The sequence below is a fragment of the Oryzias melastigma genome, unplaced genomic scaffold, assembly GCF_002922805.2.
Source record: "Oryzias melastigma strain HK-1 unplaced genomic scaffold, ASM292280v2 sc00204, whole genome shotgun sequence".
NCBI classification, from domain to species: domain Eukaryota; kingdom Metazoa; phylum Chordata; class Actinopteri; order Beloniformes; family Adrianichthyidae; genus Oryzias; species Oryzias melastigma.
Genome location: NW_023416880.1, coordinates 157,342 through 164,808, shown reverse-complemented (window position 1 = coordinate 164,808; position 7,467 = coordinate 157,342).

The following is a 7,467-nucleotide window of genomic DNA, read 5'->3' as shown; positions in this document are numbered from 1 at the left end:
GGGTATCTGATGTGACATGGGTTTGGTAGTTGGTGCTGTTTGAATTGGACGGAGACATCTGACATGCGAGGCACGTGGAAATGAATGAGAACCAGGATAATTTCTATCGGAGATCTGGACTGGAATATGATGCTGAGTGGCAGAGAGTGATTTATCAGGGGTGTGGATGTCCTGGTTCGACCGTCAGCTGGATATGTTTTTTAAAGAGCGGAGTGTGAAATCAATGTTGATGCTGAGAAGACGGGAACCATTATTGTTTGGATGTAAACCGTCTGTTTTGAAGAGATATGGTCTATTATAGAATGTTGTAAAGTTATCGATGTATGGGATGCTCATGGAGTGACAATATGATTTTAACCAAATATGAAGCTGACGGATGCGAGAAAACATGATGTCTCCATAACGGGGTGAAGGAAGTGGTCCAGATATTATACAGTTTATGTTCAACAGATGAATGTTATGAATCAGGTTGATGAAGTCAATTTTAAGAGTTTCTGATTGCTGCAGTTTTAAGTTGTTGGTGCCTGCATGTACGATGAATGTCTCCGCCGAGGGGTGTTTAGTAGTCAGTTGGTGGATTGAGTTGTTAATGTCATTGACGACCGCTCCAGACAGTGAACGTGTGTGGCACCTGCTGACCCGGACATGCCGGACGATAGAGTCTCCCACGATGAGGACGGGCTGCAGAGGTCCGGGTCTTCCCGCGACGGCAGCTGGGGGAGCCTCCGCTCCAGCGGGCTCAGGTGAGGAGATGGGAGTGCGACGCTTCCTGGCAGACAGCGACCCGACGTTTGCTGGGGAAAGTGGATGCCCTGAAGCCGGTGAAACGGATGACGTGGCGCGCGAACCCCGGGACAGCTCGCCCGAGCGTCGGGCCACAGCTTCGCGGATCAGCGTGCGGCGTTTCCCTCTCGTGTCGGGCACAGGTGGAACAGCGGAGGCTGCGGGCGGCAGGACCGGCGCCGTGGATCCAGGAGGAATCGCACGCCGGTCAGGTTTCAGCAAAGCCGGCCTCGAAGGAGCTGCAGACGCCGTTAGACCCGAGGAGGAGGAAGCGGGAGTCATCACCTGGATGAGACCAGCAGCGGAACTCGATGACGCGGTAGGAGCTTTGTCCGATCCCGGCTCCGGTGAGCCCGCTCGGGTTGTTGCTGCAGGGAGGCCTTCAGACAGCGGGGCATAGCGGTTGGTGAGAGCTAGGGTCCCCGTGCTGGCAGTGTCGGGTTTGGATCCACAGTTCCTCCGGCCGCGACGTGTCACCTCAGCCCACGACTGCTTGGGCGTGGAGCAGAGGGCTGGGGCCCGGGGTGCAGCGCCGGCCTGGTGTTCGTGGAGGTTCTGTGGACTCCTGGCCTCCACTGCGGAGCTGGTGGTGGTGGTGGTGGTACTAGGAACCGCTTCCGTCCGTTCCAGTGAGTGGTTGTTACGGCCACATATCTGGACAACGTTTCTGTCAGCTTCGGTGGAGTTGGCTTCAGGAGGAAGTTCACCAAACCATGGAAGCGTCTGGGACAGTGAACGGTTGGCGTTGATGGAATATTGCAAATTTTGGATATACTTAGACTGGGAAGAAGATACTGAGATGAATTTCTCTATGAGAAGATGTTTTTCTCTGAGCTCCAGTCTAAGTTTTTCAACGGTTTCCTGAAGTTTGCAGTGTCCTGGATAGCAGTCGTCACACACGGGAGTGCTATAGACGCCGTCAGGTGGAGCGGCAGCCAATGATCATGTATTATTTGTATTTTTTCAAATAAAACTTTCAAAGTCTGTGTCTCGTTAGCATGTCTGGGGGGGTTAAGGGGCGGGGTTACACTGCTCAGCACCATAACCCACATAGGGATTTTGTTTTAAAAGAAAGCTTCAGATCAACAGGAAAAAGACTCGTAAATTTACGAGAAAAAAAGTCGTAATATTACTTTTTTTTTTTTTGGTGGCCCTAATACTCCGTCGTACTAATTAAAACCCCACTGGGAACATTTAAATTTTTTTTTTAAATTGTTGTAGGGGGACTTTAAAAAATCCCAACTAAGTCTGGAGTAGGTTAGCCCCTAAAATGGCCATTTCCCCCATCCCATCCCTCAAATGTCCAGATTAAATCTTAAATGAAACACTTAAAATAAAAAAGGAATATTTTTGGGTAATGGGACTGGCATGTGAGAAATCAGGGTTTGATTTTCAGGGTGCACAACGAGCTTCATCCAGTGTTGGGCAAAGAGCCTGTACACTACTGCCTATAGTCACAACAGGTTCTAAGTTTGGGTCTCACTAGTTTCATTTATCCTTACACTTAAAGCAGAACTCTTTTGAAATGTCGAAAAAACAGTTTCATAATTACACGGTTTCCATTAAATAACACTTATGTGAATCAGCACAAACCAACGGACGCAACAAGTCATTCAGAAACATAGCGACGGATGTGAGCAATACTTTGATTTACAGCAGATACATTCAAATTTCTGCCACGCCATTTGTGCTCATCATCACCTATCAAAGGAGATGCTGGCCATTTTCAGGACATAAAGTGGCAAGCTACGCGGAAACAGCTACAGATGAAGGGATTTTGAGACATCGTGGTTGGTGATTTTACAGAGGAGCATTGTGCACTCAGTTTTTGGTGATGCTGCGGGACCTCTCGTGGCACTTGGTGTGCAGCGCCTAAGGTGCTGTACAGCAAGTGTGGTATACATTTGAAGATCACAGGATTCTTTTAATTTGAAAAAAAGTGTATCCATTACAGTTTTGTAAAATATGTCAATTTCGATATGCCTCAAAGGCTACATCATCCAAAAATGTTTTTTTGGATAAATGCTAGTTTATTGTGTCTTTATTGTGTCTCTATTAGGTGGATTTATTATCGCAAATCCAATTTGCGGAATTCCATAGTTGAGACAAAAGCAGCTTATGATACCTAACATCGTCCCAGAGATAAAATGAGCAACATGACGGCAGGCAAATGACGACAGGAGGAAAATGCTATAATTTAGACCTAAATAAGAGGATCCTTTAACATCCCTGCAAGAAAAGAATCAGCAAAACAATTGTTTTATATTGCTGATTGTTTTGTGTATTGTGTTACACACAAGTGTCTTAAAAATGTGCTTAACTATTTGGTTGAGCAAGTTTTATTATCTAGATAGATAGATAGATAGATAGATAGATACTTTGTTAATCTCTGCAGAGAGAAATTCCCTGTCTGGTAGCTCAACCATGCACACCAGCAGTCACACTAAAAAGACATAAGATCAACAACTCAGTAAAATAAAGCATAAATAAACAGGACATGAACATAATAAAAACACGAGTGTGATAAAAAGAATACTAAAAGTTACCTCAAAAAAGGAAAAATAAAATAAATAAATAGAAAGTACAGACTAAATAAAATGCGCAGAATAAATAAATAAAATGTGCAGATAAAATGCAAATACAATAAAATGTGCATTAACATGTGCAGTCAGCAGTGCCTGTTGTAAAACCTCATGGCAGTCGGGATAAAAGACCTCCTGAACCTCTCTGTTCTGCAGCGCAGAGAGATGAACCTCTGACTGCGACTGCTTCTCTGAGAGGCCAGGGTCATGTGCAGTGGGTTCCTTTTGTTTTTCAGAATGGCCTCCAACATTCTGCTGATTTTTCCCTCCACCAAAGTCCCCACAGAATGAACCCCTTCGCCCACCACTGACGCACATTTGTCCAAGAGTTTTTGTAGGCGGTTTGTGTCCCTCGCCGAGATGCTGCTGCCCCAGCAGACCACACCATAAAACACTGCACTGACAACGACTGACTGATAAAACATTTGCAGAATCTTATTATAGACATTAAAAGATTTGAGCCTTCTTAACAAAAAGAGTCTGCTCTGACCCTTTTTAAAAGAGGCATTTGCCTGTACAGACCAGTCCAGTTTGTTGTCCAGATGAACCCCCGAGATATTTAAAAGAGGGAACAATCTCAACTGACATCAATTTTTACAGGCTGATGTTTCCTTTCCTTCCTGCTAAAATCTAGGATCATCTCCTGTGTCTTGGTTGTATTTAAAAGGAGTCCATTGCATTTGCTCCAGGTGATAAAATCAGTGATGACCCTTCTGTATTCCCCCTCATCCTCATCCTTTACACACGCCACCACAGCTGTATCATCAGAATACTTCTGCAGATGGCATAGTGTGGACATGTGTGCAAAGTCAGCAGTGTACAGCGTGAAAAGGAATGGGGAAAGTACTGTTCCCTGTGGTGCTCCAATGTTAGGCAGCACAGTATTAGACACCACATTTCCCAACCTGACAAACTGGGGCCACTCTTTCCCCAAATTTGACACTAAAAGACAGTGTACTCAAAAAATGAGAGAAAATATTAGCACAAACATTTACACAACACATGTTAGCACACACACACCAAGCTGGTAAGCTGTAATACCATCTTACTCTGCATGAAAAGATTACTTTACCTTTAAATGATGCTGGAAAATATAATGAAATTCTTTAAGTTAGAAAAGGGTAAAGGGTAACCAAAAAGCGTAGTTGGAGGCTTATTCCGTTCTCAGCCCAGATTTGAAAAATGCCAAAAAGGGGGCGGGGCTTGTGGAGCCAGACTGAGCGGCAGAGGTGTGGCTTAGATCTATGATTGACTGTTCACTGAAAAAAAAACTAATAAGATTTACTTAAGAAAATCCTCGTAACAATTTGCACTAACAATTCTTGATTAAATTTTACTGCATTTATTAATATAAAAACTACCAATAACAATCTAGTAAAATTTACTTACATCCACAAGTACGGTTATTATCAAATCTTAACGAAAATAGAGCAAACATAAATTTCTCTAATAAAATTTACATAATTTTAATGAATGCTCCAAAAGTGATTACAACAATTTGAAAAGTAGATTTTACTAATAAACAATCTAAATTTTTGATTACTCATAAAAAATAAGTAAACTTAACTTCTTTACTAGAAAAATCTATGTATTTGCATAATATTTGAATTATTATGTAAAAATTATGAGGAATAATTAAGTATATATTACTGCTGCAAAACATTTGTTTTTCTCAGTGTATGTAGCATATACTGGATCTTCAATATGTAGAGTGGGTTGTCTTTGTTATGTTCAATTAAAAATCAAACCCCAAAAGGGGGGTGGTACCGGGCAAAGTGATGCAAGTTTCTCCACAGAACTTGCCTGAACAGAACTTCAATGCAAAAGAATAAAAAAATTGTAGTTTCCTCTTTTTTCATGATGGTAGATTTTTACAAATGTTTTCCCATTTTTTGTTTGTGTGTTAGAGAGTGTTATTATTATTTTGTTCTTTGTACAGCACTTTGAGGTGTTTTTAATAGGATATGGCCTTTGCTACTTCACTTTATCAAGTTTATAAGCCAGTCATACCATTGAACTTCATCAATCAATCCTCCTCCTTTCTGGGCTTGGGTAATCAGCATTTACAAGCTCAGTTCTATAGATTCTTGAACAAAGAAAAAATCTGTTCATATGACAGCAGTGTGTTACCTGTAACACTAGATGGCGCAGTTCTTGCACTATTTACAGCTTTGTTTTTTTAGATAATAAAAAATTAAATATACCACAACATCAATGATTTCCTAAGCTTTAATTTGAGCCATGTTTTGTGAAAATGAGTTATAAATGAGGGAGCCAGCCTGATTTTTGTGGTTGATGTCTGCATGTCTTACATTAAAACAGCTGCGTTCTGTTGATGCGACTCAATGCATGAAATGGCACCCATGCGCGCGCACGTCTATAGCAGTGAATAGTCTAGGCCCAATCCAGTAAAATATAGAAATAATCAAGATGCTGCTTTTGCAATCCCGGACAGGGGGAGTCCCGGCGCAGCTGAGGATTTGCAGGTCTGCAGGGGACCAGATTCTGACAGTGGTAAAATGGCACTAGCATAAAAGCTAACTGTTAAAAACAAACAATCCAGAGTGAAACGTTCAATAAATCCATCACCAGGACAGAGTTTGCTGGATATAATACCAACTGCTCTCAAGCTCTGTTCCCTGACTTCCAAGTCCACTGGAAAGTTGTGTAAATCAGCAGATTTTTGTCAACTGATGGCAATACACCTGGCTACGAGCTAAGCTAAAGCTAACAACCGACCATAACAGAATCAAAGATGGGCGGGGTTTTTATACTGGAGCTCAGAGAATTGTGATGTCACTAGGGCTGTCAGATTTAGCGCGTTAAAAACGCATTAATCTGACATGTGCTTGACGCCGACAATTTTTTTGACGCATTAATCGCGGATTTTCTCATACGTGCCTTTCCATACCGCGTGCGCGGGCGGCTCGCCCTCTAATTCACCGGCTGCTCTCACTAGATCACGAGCGGGTCTCCAACCACCGAGCTGCTAGGTAGAACCGGCCGGCGCTAGGACCTGGAGAGCTCCTGCACTCTAACCCAGCTCTGGTTCACGTCCAGTACCACGTCTGGTGGTACCGGCTCGCGTCCTGAGAGCTGCGGACCCCCGACGTTCCGAACAGCAAGCGCACCGGGGGACGTTTTAAATGTTCTGGACGTTTAAGCGTGATCCAGCCCCAGCATAGCGGTCTGTCTGCCGGCATATTCATGGCATGAACTCCGCTGGACACGTCGCTGCATCGAGCTGCAGCCAGAGAACGCGGCGGCAGTAACAGACTGTCAAACTATCCACAGAGTATCCCGCTTTTCTCAGTCTTTAAGGTTTTAAAAACCAAAAGTTCATTGGAAATGATAAATCTCTATTTCATTTATTACTGTAGTTCAGCAGAGGAGGAAAAGATTTGGTCCTGACAAAAAATGAACATGAAAATGTTATGGACATTTTATTTTTGATGTCTTTTATTTTATTTTACTGAACGTTGATTGAAATTTAGAATTTAAAATGCCCTTCACTTGCACTTGGGCTTTTGTTAGGCATTTTATGTTACAGCCTTTTATTGTTAAGAAAGTTTATGTCATGGTGCCTCTGTCAGTCTCCTCCCCCTCCCCTCTCCACTTGGCTGCTGATTCCTCCCAGCTGCGACCTCTCACCTCATCACCTTCGTCTGCCTTCATAAGGAGCTCCAGGACCATTATTCCTCGCTAGTCCGTTGCCCCTGATGGTGCATAGTTGGTCACCTCGTCAAAGTCTTGTTTTTGCCACGTCACGCCTGACCTTTATCTATTGCTTTCTCTGCTCACCCTCAGGAACTCATTTTCACAAGCGGTCGCCCGAATCAGCCTCAGCCCGGATTCCCTGCGGTCACACCACGAGCCTCTGCCTCCTCGTACCTCCATTCCTGACGGCCACCCACTCCTGTGGAGAAACTCACCAGTGACGTCACCCGCCTCTGCCTCATGCCGGGAACCTACCTCAAGCTCTACCTCCTCACCTCACCATTAAAACCTTTTACCTGCCATGCTCGCCTCCCGCTGTATTTCTTCCGGGTTCCACCGTCTGGGTCTTTAGGTGTTCTGTAGCCATGACAGTTTATCTCAATAC